We start from the raw sequence: 15742 nt of genomic DNA on the forward strand, positions 1-15742 counted from the left end.
CGGATCAGGTCCGCAAGACCTCGCTAAATGCGGAGAGCAATACGCTCTCCACATTTAACATTGCACCAGCAGCTCACAAGAGCTGCTGGTGCAACGCCGCCCCCTGCTGACTCGCGGCCAATCGGCCGCCAGCAGGGAGCTGTCAATCAACCCGATCGTATTCGATCGGGTTGATTTCCGGCGATTCCTGTCCGCCTGCTCAGAGCAGGCGGACAGGGTTATGAAGCAGCGGTCTTTAGACCGCTGCTTCATAAGTTGTGTTTCTGGCGAGTCTGAAGACTCGCCAGAAACACGGCCCTTCAAGCTCCATACGGAGCTTAATAAATGGGCCTGTTAGAGTTTTGTCGGTAACGACCCAAAAAGCTAACGCCGGCTTTTTTCTGGCCGCACCATAAAAATAACTCTGGTATTGAGAGTCCACATAAAGGCTGCGTTAGGCTCCAAAAAAGGAGCGTAGAGCATATTTAACGCAGCTTCAACTCTCGATACCAGAGTTGCTTACGCAAGCGGCCAGCCTCAAAAACGTGCTCGTGCACGATTCCCCCATAGAAAACAATGGGGCTGTTTGAGCTGAAAAAAAACCTAACACCTGCAAAAAAGCTGCGTTCAGCTCCTAACGCAGCCCCATTGTTTGCTATGCGGAAACACTTCCTACGTCTGCACCTAACACTCTAACATGTACCCCGAGTCTAAACACCCCTAACCTTACACTTATTAACCCCTAATCTGCCGCCCCCGCTATCGCTGACCCCTGCATATTATTATTAACCCATAATCTACCGCTCCGTAAACCGCCGCTACTTACATTATCCCTATGTACCCCTAATCTGCTGCCCTAACATCGCCGACCCCTATATTATATTTATTAACCCCTAATCTGCCCCCCACAACGTCGCCTCCACCTGCCTACACTTATTAACCCCTAATCTGCCGACCGGACCTGAGCGCTACTATAATAAAGTTATTAACCCCTAATCCGCCTCACTAACCCTATAATAAATAGTATTAACCCCTAATCTGCCCTCCCTAACATCGCCGACACCTAACTTCAATTATTAACCCCTAATCTGCTGACTGGAGCTCACCGCTATTCTAATAAATGTATTAACCCCTAAAGCTAAGTCTAACCCTAACACTAACACCCCCCTAAATTAAATATAATTTTAATCTAACGAAATTAATTAACTCTTATTAAATAAATTATTCGTATTTAAAGCTAAATACTTACCTGTAAAATAAATCCTAATATAGCTACAATATAAATTATAATTATATTATAGCTATTTTAGGATTAATATTTATTTTACAGGTAACTTTGTATTTATTTTAACCAGGTACAATAGCTATTAAATAGTTATTTACTATTTAATAGCTAAAATAGTTAAAATAATTACAAAATTACCTGTAAAATAAATCCTAACCTAAGTTACAATTAAACCTAACACTACACTATCAATAAATTAATTAAATAAAATACCTATAATTATCTACAATTAAACCTAACACTACACTATCAATAAATACATTAAATACAATACCTACAAATAACTACAATGAAATAAACTATCTAAAGTACAAAAAATAAAAAAGAACTAAGTTACAAAAAATAAAAAAATATTTACAAACATAAGAAAAATATTGCAACAATTTTAAACTAATTACACCTACTCTAAGCCCCCTAATAAAATAACAAAGCCCCCCAAAATAAAAAAATGCCCTACCCTATTCTAAATTACTAAAGTTCAAAGCTCTTTTACCTTACCAGCCCTGAACAGGGCCCTTTGCGGGGCATGCCCCAAGAAGTTCAGCTCTTTTGCCTGTAAAAAAAAACATATAATACCCCCCCCCAACATTACAACCCACCACCCACATACCCCTAATCTAACCCAAACCCCCCTTAAATAAACTTAACACTAAGCCCCTGAAGATCTTCCTACCTTATCTTCACCATACCAGGTTCACCGATCGATCCAGAAGAGCTCCTCCGATGTCCTGATCCAAGCCCAAGCGGGGGGCTGAAGAGGTCCATGATCCGGCTGAAGTCTTCATCCAAGCGGGGCAGAAGAGGTCTTCCATCCGATTGAAGTCTTCATCTAAGCGGGATCTTCTATTGTCATCCATCCGGAGCGGAGCGGCAGGATCCTGAAGACATCCATCCTGGCCGACGACTGAACGACGAATGACGGTTCCTTTAAATGACGTCATCCAAGATGGCGTCCCTCGAATTCCGATTGGCTGATAGGATTCTATCAGCCAATCGGAATTAAGGTAGGAATATTCTGATTGGCTGATTCCATCAGCCAATCATAATATTCCTACCTTAATTCCGATTGGCTGATAGAATCCTATCAGCCAATCGGAATTTGAGGGACGCCATCTTGGATGACGTCATTTAAAGGAACCGTCATTCGTCGTTCAGTCGTCGGCCAGGATGGATGTTCCGCGTCGGAGGTCTTCAGGATCCTGCCGCTCCGCTCCAGATGGATGACCATAGAAGATACCGCTTGGATGAAGACTTCAATCGGATGGAAGACCTCTTCTGCCCCGCTTGGATGAAGACTTCAGCCGGATCATGGACCTCTTCAGCCCCCCGCTTGGGCTTGGATCAGGACATCGGAGGAGCTCTTCTGGATCGATCGGTGAACCTGGTATGGTGAAGATAAGGTAGGAAGATCTTCAGGGGCTTAGTGTTAGGTTTATTTAAGGGGGGTTTGAGTTAGATTAGGGGTATGTGGGTGGTGGGTTGTAATGTTGGGGGGGTATTGTATGTTTTTTTTTACAGGCAAAAGAGCTGAACTTCTTGGGGCATGCCCCGCAAAGGGCCCTGTTCAGGGCTGGTAAGGTAAAAGAGCTTTGAACTTTAGTAATTTAGAATAGGGTAGGGCATTTTTTTATTTTGGGGGGCTTTGTTATTTTATTAGGGGGCTTAGAGTAGGTGTAATTAGTTTAAAATTGTTGTAATATTTTTCTTATGTTTGTAAATATTTTTTTATTTTTTGTAACTTAGTTCTTTTTTATTTTTTGTACTTTAGATAGTTTATTTCATTGTAGTTATTTGTAGGTATTGTATTTAATGTATTTATTGATAGTGTAGTGTTAGGTTTAATTGTAGATAATTATAGGTATTTTATTTAATTAATTTATTGATAGTGTAGTGTTAGGTTTAATTGTAACTTAGGTTAGGATTTATTTTACAGGTAATTTTGTAATTATTTTAACTAGTTTAGCTATTAAATAGTTCTTAACTATTTAATAGCTATTGTACCTGGTTAAAATAAATACAAAGTTACCTGTAAAATAAATATTAATCCTAAAATAGCTATAATATAATTATAATTTATATTGTAGCTATATTAGGATTTATTTTACAGGTAAGTATTTAGCTTTAAATAGGAATAATTTATTCAATAAGAGTTAATTAATTTCGTTAGATTAAAATTATATTTAACTTAGGGGGGTGTTAGTGTTAGGGTTAGACTTAGCTTTAGGGGTTAATACATTTATTAGAATAGCGGTGAGCTCCAGTTGGCAGATTAGGGGTTAATAATTGAAGTTAGGTGTCGGCGATGTTAGGGAGGGCGGATTAGGGGTTAATACTATTTATTATAGGGTTAGTGAGGCGGATTAGGGGTTAATAACTTTATAATAATAGCGGTGCGGTCCGCTCGGCAGATTAGGGGTTAATTATTGTAGGTAGCTGGCTGCGACGTTGTGGGGGGCAGGTTAGGGGTTAATAAATATAATATAGGGGTCGGCGGTGTTAGGGGTAGCAGATTAGGGGTACATAAGTATAACGTAGGTGGCGGTCGGCAGATTAGGGGTTAAAAAAATGTAATCGAGTGACGGCGATGTGGGGGGACCTCGGTTTAGGGGTACATAGGTAGTTTATGGGTGTTAGTGTACTTTAGAGCACAGTAGTTAAGAGCTTTATAAACCGGGGTTAGCCCAGAAAGCTCTTAACTACTGACTTTTTTCCTGCGGCTGGAGTTTTGTCGTTAGATGTCTAACGCTCACTTCAGACACGACTCTAAATACCGGAGTTAGAAAAATCCCATTGAAAAGATAGGATACGCAATTTACGTAAGGGGATCTGCGGTATGGAAAAGTCGCGGGTGAAAAGTGAGCGTTAGACCCTTTTATGACTCCAAATACCGGAGGTAGCCTAAAACCAGCGTTAGGAGCCTCTAACGCTGGTTTTCACGGCTACCGCCCAACTCTAAATCTAGGCCCATGTTTGTGGTAGTTAAACAGTATATTTCCCCAAACTGTACAATCACGCTACCCCGGCCAGTGACAGACAAAAAAAAGGGAAATGGTCAGCTAGCCGACTCAAGTTTTCCTTGAATTTATCGAGTCTGTACATGGCCTTTTGGAGCTCTGCATAACCAACGGAGAGTGTAGGGACAGCGAGATTGAGCTGGGACGTCTCACCATAACTAGGTAATGGGGTAACAGAAGGGGTTGCATACCTTGAGAGGACTCTGACATATGATAAGCGACCATTAGAACGTCTGTCAGGTCTGAGGACCTGTAGCAAAGCTCACTATCAGCCCGGGCTATGGTAAGTGTGGGCGCCCATGCTTCTTCACAAAACTCGCTGGGTAGGCTCCACTGCTCTGAATCCTAGAGCTCTGCCCCTGTGTCGCACGATCAGCACACAGAGTACGTTCCTCCTGAGCTCGGGTCAATCCCATTAACCCTTCACCATCGGATACCCATAATTGTAGCCTCGGCGACGTTTCACAGACCTCACAACCGAACACAGTATCATCTGCCCCAACTGTTCTCTAGGTATTTCTGATGGGCCATGTCCGTCACTGTTAGGGCCATCCCAGCACTAAAGCATAGAGTCAAGTTCCTTGTTGCATCCACTTTAGGCTCCCAGCTATCACAGTGCAATGTCTCCTTTTGATTGTAACCAGATTCCGAGCAGCACTCACACGCCTCCGGTTTCTCTAATGTTCCTAAAAAGTAGCGTTCCACTAGTCGCTTCATTTCAAGCACCTGTTCCTTCACCAACTTGCAAAGAGTCTCTCCATATAGCACTTTTGGTTCCATCTTACATACAAATAAAGGAAAAAAGTATCTGTGTACTTTATAACCCAGAAACCTGGGGGGGGGGGTTATGTGTGGCAGCCTCAGCCACGCTTATCTCCATCTAAGGTTCTTTTGTGACCCAGCGAGTAGAAGTTAGTGCATGGCTTACTCGAAGAGCATAGGTCAGGGCTGTCAGCAAATCCACTCCTGAACTTTGGCAGAGTGTGTATACTATACAAGCTCCTAAATCTGAAAGTTGCATTAAGTTAGCTCTACTTATAGATATATATAAGCTTAAATTATTAGAATATAAGCAGGAGCTTCATAAAGACACGTCCTGCCGCTTCAAGTGTAGGCTACGCCCCCCTTTTAATGTATTTTTGATGTGTTTTGTGCAATTTTTTGTCTCTTGTACAGTTAACCACAGCTCTGCAGTCAAACACAACAGAGCGCCACTCATAATCTAGCCCTTAATGTGTTCTTAACCATTGTTATGCCAGTTCCAGATTATAAAAAGTATTGGACATTGCTCCTTTAAAGTAATTTTTGTATTTGAATGTTCTGCATTTGCTCATTAAAACCACCTACCATTGGGGGGGGGGGGGGGGCGAACTCCCGGTTTGCAGCCATGTTCAGTGATCTCATTAGTAAATTTCTCCAGATTTCCTGCCTTATCTACAATATATCTAGATACAGCTAACATCTGGAACTAACTTCAGCAGATTTTGGACTTCAAGATTTTCTTTCAAATGATGTCATTTAATTCAGGATTGCTTTTTCCTTTAATGATCCAGAGCTATTTTTGGGGTTGAGGCCTCCAGTTACCACTGTTCTATCTCCTACTGCAGTTCCCAATGACGCTGCTTACAATCAATAGCACCGATGTTCAGTATGTGAGTGTTGATGCCTTGGGGCCCCAGCATCAGCTACCAGCTATGCTCCATGATTTGCCAACATTGAAGGTGGAAAGCTAAGTCTTCTGGGAGTAAAGGAAGCAGGCACAAGGCCTGGTTCATTGCAAGCAAAAGAAAGCAGATATGTTTGTGTCTGATCCTGTGGAGGGTTATGCAGTGGTTTTTGCCAAGCCAGGATCTGTCCTCAGGACGGATAAACTTAAGGAGCTTCCAGGTAATACCTCTAAAAACAAATGAGGTGAAGAAATTGGAGATGAATCTGTTGGACACAGAGGAGGCTGTTTGCTTCACCTTCTAATAGAGCCATAAGCTGGTGTGAAAATCCAGACTACCGAACTGGAAGGATGGAGTCTTGGGTCGGTATCCCCACTCAAGAAAATCTCATTCTATAATATTATTGTGGCATGAGGGGCTGTCACAAATGTTTAGGGACATTAAAGTTGGAATTAAATGAAGGGGTGTCATATCTCACATTATCATTCTCCTTTTCAGCTTGATTACCTTCCATATCTCCTGTCCCTTTAAGCATGATACCTCCCACTTCTTCTATGCTACTTAAGGATCACATCATTTCCTTTTCCATTGCTTGTAAATCTCATTAGAGATTGGAGCTCTCAGACACCTGTTGTCGTTACCTGATTCAATCTGCTGGATGAACTCTCTACCATACCGATACTAATAGTTGTTTGCAACTTTTTACTTGTGTCAATTCAAGCCTCTTGACACTTAGAGTAATTTCTCTCAATCAGACTTTTGTTACACTAAATCAAGATTTTCTTTTCATCAGCTACTGACCGCAGTGACGTCATCATTCAGTCTGACTCACCTCTCAGCGTTTACTGATCAGCCTTAGCGTGTCCCTCTCTCCCAGCACAACTCTCAGACTGTCAGCACGCTGTTACCAGCGCATCCATCTACAGCTCCTTGCTACTCACACAAAACCGCAAGTATTGTTTATACGATCAATGCTCAAAACATAGCTATAATTGCTAAGCAATTTACCGCAACTGTTATATTACTAAAATAATCACCAACCTTATCCAGCACTAACTTGACTAAGAATTCAGATGTGAGAATCTTGTTCCTTGCTACCATCCATGACCTTATATAAAATACAGCTTCAAATCACATTGAGTTATATGATCTTGCCTTCATTTATATGAACTGGTTATTAGGATAATCTATAATATTCTTCATTGACATGAACTGGTATTTGGAGTAACTCAGTCTTCCTTTATATATCTCAGCGTTTGTCTAAAAAATTCATTCAGCATATATAATATCTCTTGTCGCATAAAATATTCTATTCTATGTGAACCTGTATTCTATACAGACCACTAATTGCTAAGCCAGTTAAATCTCAACTCTTTTCTTTACTATAAAGAGTCGATATCAGGCTTAGCTACAAAACCATATTTCTAAACACTGACTAAGCAGTTATTCTGGTTATAGGCATTGCAAGGGGTGAGTTAATATTCTTCATCATATGCAATCCATAATACAAACAGCATGGCACTATCTATATGTTATATTTATCATTAACATTCACTAGGATGCTTTATACCTTTTAAGTGCTACAACTTTAAAGCTTTATATGATTTCTCATGGAGCATACCAACTTTTGTGCGACTATACTAATGGTTAGTCGGACTGCTCCTACTCTTACCCCAACTTGCTGATGCTAAGCATATTATGGGTTTTCTAGATCTAACCTTTTTAAGTGCTTTGAAAAAGCTGTATATCTTTTTAAAACGTTTTACTTATGTAAATAGTATTATTATTTAAAGTTTAGCCTGAGGTTCACCTAGTTCATACACACTTTGCAGTATATTGACCCATGGTTGATCTGTTTATACTCAGCATGCTTAACGGATTTTTAAATATGTTATAGGTCTCATTCATGCTGTTGATTTTAGTTTTATGTTGTATTGTGGTACCACTAGCTGCTCAATTTACCTTTATAAATGCTATAACCTTTCCATACTGCTATGATTGTAATACTGCCTTTAAATATGATGATTCAAAGTCAGGCTCTATAGTGCTAATCTGTAACAGATCTAGCAGTGATACTGTTTATACTCTATTGAGTTAAATGCTATTAGTCTTTCTCTGTATGTAAATCACTTTGATATTGTGTGCTGTTTGCGGAAACCTGGTTTCTAATTTCAATGCTATAGTACTCTCCCTATTATTCCACTGCCCTATTTGAGAAATATACAGTATGTATTAGATGAACCACACAGACAATACTAAAGTACTTAAATGCTCAATTTAGGTGTGGTTTTAATTGACAAAACAGCTATTAAACTGAAAGAATAAACCTAAAAGAAGCAATACATGTAATACTATGTAACTGGTATAACAAGTAATTGAGAACATAATAAGGGGAAAACCTTTTTACACTACACATTGATACAGAAAGCTACAGAAATCTTCCAATGCTTCTTTGTCGATAAGTATATTTCCTTCAACAATATGAGTTATGATAATAGGAAGATGGTCACAAATTGTTACAGTGGTAGCTAATTTTAAGAGGGAAACGTTTCTTCATGGGCTGGGCATTATGAAGCCTCTGAGGTGCAGTTGTGTAAGGCAGTAATCAGTTCCTCCATACGCATTCTATACATTTAAGGAATATAAGATGTATAGCATAATTATAATTTTTTTAAATAATTTTTATTTGAGGTTGGAAATAAGGCATAAATACTTGTATAATATGGTTGGCTCAATATAACACAATAGTAATAATGGGATAGCAACATCATATATCATAACAATTTAAATGTGCAATATATATTCCTGGAAAAAAAAATCCAAGGACATAGTATGTACATATTATGCCTAATACTCTATATAGCTCCAGAATGACAAATGAGGCCACTTTTGGACCTCAGCAATAAATATTCAAGTTATAGGAGGTGGTTTCCAACAAAGGAGACCACTTTTGGATCTTAAGTGACAAACCCCATTTTTTATTTTTTAACATAAACTTTATTAACGTTCTAGGGCGAGATCACACATATGGAGTAGGTTTCAACGCAACTGCTGAAACCCACGTCGCATGTAAGTTCACCTCGCACATCTGGTGAATCACATATACTGTACCGGCAGATCATATACTGCTGTAAGTAGGATAAACCGTTGACGTTCAGAAATTTCTGGAGTCGCCAGTGACTTACGGCAGTTTATGAACTGCCAGCGTTTAAGAAAAAAAATGTTTTACTCACCTGTAAAAGTCTAACCCTGTGAAATCCCAGACTGCTCTTACTGCACCTGGAGGTGCTTCAAATTCTACAAGGAGACTACTATCTGATATGTTCCAGACCTGACACGACTGCTGGGTGTAATCAGTGAGCTGGACTACTGCAAAGTTCCAGCCTGCCTGAATAGTACCATTGGGTGCAATACTCTTGTGAGTATATCTCTTACTATAATAATTTACATCATCTTTTTTGGTGGTACTAGGCCATTGTGGCGCCTCTGTTTTTCTTTCTCCTAAAAGTCTAACCTGCCTCCCAAAAATGAACCCGACTCGTCAAAACCCCTATATCCGCCATCCCCACACATTGCAACTAATAATAATATGTATTAACCTCTAAACTGCCATCCCCACACAACTGAATATACCTATTTAAACTATTAACCCCTAATCTGCCAACCCCCCACATCACACACTAGCTAGTAAATGTATTAACCCCTAATCTGCCATCCCCCCACAACGCAAAGTACCTAATAAAAGTATTAACCCCTAATCCGCCATCCCCCACAACACAAAGTACCTATCAACACTATTAACCCCTAAACCCCCATCCCCTCACAATACAAACTACCTATTAAAACTATTAACCCCTAATCCACCAACCACTACAACGCAACCTACCTAATTAATCTATTAACCCCTAAACCGCCATCCCCCCACAATGCAAAGTATTAATCTAATCACACACAATAAATTAACCCCAATTAACTACAAATACATAAAAAAAAAAACTTTAAAAATTAATAACAGTTACCAAAAAAATAAATAATCCTATCTTTACATAAAAAAAACTAAGTTTACATAAAAACTATTTTACTGTTAGGGGTTAATTTGTATTTTTTATGTAAAATAACTGATTTCTTCAGGGCATTGCCCTACAAAAGGCCCTTTTAAGGGCTATTGGTAGTTAAGTGTTAGATTAGGGGGTGTTTTTATTTTGGGGTGGCTTTTTTGCTTTTATATGGGTATTAGATTAGGTTTACATTTTTTATTTTGGATAATTTGGTTTATTTTTATTTTTTGTAATATAAGATTTTTTATTTAAGTTCATCTTAGTTTTTTTCATGCAAACTTTTTATGTAAAGATAGGATGTTTTTTTGGTAATTTTTATTAATTTTTAAAGTTAGTCCTTTTTTATTTTATGTAATTGAAGTTAATTTAAGGGGTGTTAGGTTAGGGGGCTTAGGGATTAGATTAATACTTTACATTGTGGGGGATGGCGGTTTAGGGGTTAATAGGTTAATTAGGTAGATTGCGTTGTGGGGGCTTGGCGGATTAGGGGTTAATAGTTTTAATCGGTAGTTTGTGATGCAGTGGGTTGGCGGATTAGGGATTAATAGTGTTAATAGGAAGATTGCGTTGTCGGGGTGGGCGGATTATAGGTTAATAGTCTTAATAGGTAGATTGTGTTGTGGGGGGGTTGGCTGATTAGGAGTTAATAGTGTAATTAGATACTTTGCGATTTAGGGGTTGGCAGATTAGGGGTTCATACATTTATTAGTTATTGCAGTGGGAGGAAGGCAGTTTAGAGGTATAGATACTGTGCATGTGTTAGGTGTTTGTTAATACTTCCAGGAAGTTACGGTGCTCATATACTCATTGCAAGGCTTGCTCCACCTGCCCCCTAACCTAACACACCCTAAATTAACCCCAATTTCTCCATTTTCGGCGCGTAAGTCCTTGCGCTGACTATGTGATACTGACTTGCGACGCCGGTTCTATGTTAGTTTATGGGAATAAAAAACAGCGGCCGAAGGGTAAAATATACGAGCCGCATTTGTATGCGGCACCGTATATGTGATCGCTACATCCATCTAAAAATAGCCGATACCGGCTCCACATATGTGATCTAGCCCCTAGAATGGTCTTACTATGTAAATAGACAGAAACAATTAGTAACAATCTAAGATGGTCTTACTATGCAAATGGAATAAGTTTGCAATCAAACTAGCTACTCATATTTCAAGCTACTGATGTTTAAATAAAATTAAGGATAAAGTAAGCAAAACTCTCTGCCAGCTACCTATCTACTAATGTGGGACAGTATTATATAAGAATGTACAACATCGATACAGAGCGCATTCTTAGTTTGCTATCCAGGGCTGTATGTCAGACTGACTATCGCCTAGATTACGAGTCTTGCATTAGCCTTAAAAAGCAGTGTTGAGAGGTCCCAACGCTGCTTTATAACACCCACTGGTATTACGAGTCTGGCAGGTACAGGTGTACCGCTCACTTTTTTTCTGCGACTTGAGCATACTGCAAATCCCCTTACGTCAAATGCGTATCCTATCTTTTCAATGGGATTTTCCTAACGCCGGTATTACGAGTCTTGGAAAAAGTGAGCGCTAGACCCTCTCCTGTCAAGACTCCTACTGCATTTAAAAGTCAGTAGTTAAGAGTTTTATGGGCTAACGCTGTAACATAAAACTCTTAACTAAAGTGATAAAAAGTACACTAACACCAATAAACTACCTATTAACCCCTAAACCGAGGCCCCCCCCGCACATCGCAAACACTTAAATAAATTTTTAACCCCTAATCTGCCGACCGGACATTGCCGCCACTGTAATAAATATATTAACCCCTAAACCGCCGCACTCCCGCATCGCAAACACTAGTTAAATTTTATTAACCCCTAATCTGCCATCCCTAACATCTCCAACACCTACCTACATTTATTAACCCCTAATCTGCCGCCCCCAACGTCGCCGCCAATATATTAAATGTATTAACCCCTAAACCTAAGTCTAACCCTAACCCCCCCAACTTAAATATAAGTTAAAATAATCGAAAAAATATTACTAAATAAACAAAAAAGGATAGGAGTGGCGCACTAGGCTGAGTTATGAATAAAGTATGCAAGTATCCAGTATATGTAGTTTTACTTATAAAGTGTTACTTCTTAAAGGAGCTCATGAAAAATCATTAAAATTAATGATCCAGTTAATTAAATCAGATTCCCATAAAATCTATTAGATCAGATTCCCATAAAATCTATTAGATAAATTAATAGGGGTACTAGTAAATGAAGTTCAGGTAAAATATTTATTCTCACAAAGAGGCAAATGCATTCATTCAAGTAAAATATAAAGTAAAAATAAAAATAAAAAATAAAATATTAACTTAGTCAAAAAATGAAAAAATGAAAAAAGATGTGGCCACATCTATTAACTATTCATACATATATAGAATCCTAAAATACGGTATTTATAATAACCAAGTATGCATATAAAAAAAAAAAATTCTAATTGTAAAGATAACTGCTGCGGGCTTGTGAAGGACTGGATGGTGATTTATTATTATCCAGCAAGGTCTGTTTCCTTAGAGTAAGTCTGTGCAAATGTCTATTTGATTCGATATAGCAAACAATTGTAATGATAGGTAAAAAGGTTATCTGTAGTCCAAGTATATAATTCGGATCGCCAAATGTCACTTAGTAAGTGTCCTATAATGCTGATGAGTTCCTAAAAACTAAACAAATGCTGACCGGTCAGTCAAATAGATGTTCCCATTTAAGTGTAAGAGCTTGCACGTACCTAACAGACTTTGTGGCTGTAAGCGGCTCCGGTGCTGCTTTTCCCTGGGCAATCAGCTACGGGCACTACACGCCGAGTATCGATTCACTCCTAAGCGTGGCTTCAGCGTCTTCACTGTCAGCGTGTACGTGTTCTTCGTCACCTGACTCAAGTGACCAATCCGGATCCTTGAAAAACGTACCAAATTCAAATAGTTCACTGATATTCTCTGACAATCCAATATCAAGTGGTTCATAGATTGTAAGTCATTCTACGCATTTCAGCACAGCGTGCCTTTATCAAGATGACTTACAAGTGGTCTAATGCTTCTTTTTATAGGCTCGAATATTGTAACACCTTTTTTAACTCTATAGTGTCCATTGTAACATGCTCTATTTTACGCAGCAGTACAAAGTTTCTATTAGTAGTATTTGCTTGGCATTCAGTATATGAAAGTACAAGGATATTGCACAGAAGATCATATAAATTATATATATAAAAGACATGCATTAAAAATACATATATACACAAAAATATATCCAAATATGCACCTCTAAAAACATATATCTAAAAAGAATCAAAAAATAATAAATTTCCTCTAATTATTTATAAATAAAATTTGATTTTTATTAAATAATTAAAATTTGATTTGAGACTAAATATATAAGATTACCAAACTAATGAATGAAAAATAGATGATTCTAAAATTGATGATAAAAAATAGTGATTAAAAAACTGATTAGGAAAGTTTTAATAAATGTTCATAGAATCTAGATATAGATATTTGATGTAGATATAAAAATGTTATGTGTATAATATATATATAAAATGTATTGTAATAAATATAAGGATAAACAATATTACTAACTCATGAATAAATTAGTTGAAAGGATTAAGGTCAAGTTCTGCATTTAGCCCTCCTGGGGTCAGAGTCCTAAAATTAAAAATCAGTTCAGCTTCAGTAAATAGGAGCTGTTTCAGTGTATTTCCTCCTCTTTGGAGTTTAATCTTTTTAACCCCCCAGTATAAAAATCCTTCAGTTTTTTGTTCATGGAAGTCTTTAAAATGCTTTGAAAGTAAGTGGTCCTCATAGCCCCATTCAATATTTAAAAGATGTTGTCTTATCCTGTCTCTTACTGGCCTGCTCGTCTGTCCAAAATATTGTTTCTTACACGGACACTGTATCATGTATACAACATTCCTATCCAAACATCTAATAGTTTCTCTAATTTTGACTTTATGATCTGAATTGCTAGCTTCTATTATTTTGCATTTACTACTGAAATTACAGGCTTTGCATTGGTGACAGGGGTAGAATCCTTCAAGTTTCTGTCCATGAACATCTGTATTAAAGCGTTTTCTTTTTCTGAACTCGCTAGGTGCTAAAATAGATTTTAGTGTTTTAGCTTTTCTGTAGACTATCCTAGGTTTATTTTCTGTAATTTCACTCAGAACTGGATCTTTCTGCACTAAGTGCCAGTGTTTATGAATGATTTTTTTTGATTAGTTTATAATCTGCACTATACTGAGTTATAAAAGTAGTTTCAAAATCTTTAGAATTGGGTGGTGTTTTTACTTTTTTCTGAATAAGTGTATTTCTTTCTATTTTCTCTACCTCTTGTATAGCTCCTGTTATAAATTCCTCATTATAACCTTTCTCTATGAATCTTTCTTTAAGTACATTTGCTTGACTCTTGTAATCATCTATTGAAGAACAATTCTTCCTTAGTCTTAGAAACTGTCCTTTAGGGACATTCAACTTCCATTGGTCGTAGTGACTACTATTATAGTGTATATAGTTGTTTGTATCTACTTTCTTAAAAAATGTTTTCGTCTGAATTTTGTTATCCACAATCTCAATAGTCAAGTCTAAAAAATCTATAGTCCTAACATTAAAATCATATGTAAAAGTGATTCCCCAACCATTATTATTTATATCTTCCATAAATTGAATTAGGAGTTCTTCTCCTCCCCTCCAAATCAGGAATAGATCATCTATATAGCGTTTGATGAGTACGAGGTTTGCGCTCCATGCACTATTAATAATGTGGTCTTGTTCAAATCTACCCATGAAGAGGTTTGCATAACTGGGCGCAAACCTCGTACCCATCGCTGTTCCTTTTCTTTGTAAAAAATATTCACCATTAAAATTAAAATAATTATTATTGAGAATAAAACTAATAGACTGTATTTAAAAATCTGCTTGATTAATCGACATACTGGCATCATTATGTAAAAAATACTTAGTTGAATCTATTCCTAAAATATGTGTTATATTGGTATAAAGTGCATTTACATCGCAGATATTACTACAATTAAATAAATTATTCCTATTTAAAACTAAATACTTACCTATAAAATAAACCCTTAAATAGCTACAATATAACTAATAATTACATTGTAGCTATCTCAGGGTTTATTTTTATTTTACAGGCAACTTTGTATTTATTTTAACTAGGTACAATAGTTATTAAATAGTTATTAACTACTCTAAAACCCACCCAATCCCCCCTTAGTAAAACCTAACACTAACCCCTTGAAGATCACCCTACCTTGAGACGTCTTCACCCAACTGGGCAGAAGTGGTCCTCCAGATGGCCAGAAGTCTTCATCCGATCCGGGCACAAGAGGACCTCCAGACGGGCAGAAGCCTTCATCCAGGCGGCATCTTCTATCATCATTCATCCGGAGCGGGTCCATCTTCAAGTCATCCGACGCGGAGCATCCTCTTTTATCCGACAACTAACACTAAATGAAGGTACCTTTAAGTGACGTCATCCAAGATGGCGGCCCTTCAATTCCAATTGACTGATAGAATTCTATCAGCCAATCGGAATTAAGGTAGAAAAAATCCTATTGGCTGATGCAATCAGCCAATAGGATTGAAGTTCAATCCTATTGGCTGATCCAATCAGCCAATAGGATTTAGCTCGCATTCTATTGGCTGATTGGAACAGCCAATAGAATGCAGGCTCAATCCTATTGGCTGATCCAATCATTTTTTCTACCTTAA

Source organism: Bombina bombina, chromosome 2, assembly GCF_027579735.1.
Source record: "Bombina bombina isolate aBomBom1 chromosome 2, aBomBom1.pri, whole genome shotgun sequence".
Lineage (NCBI taxonomy): Eukaryota > Metazoa > Chordata > Amphibia > Anura > Bombinatoridae > Bombina > Bombina bombina.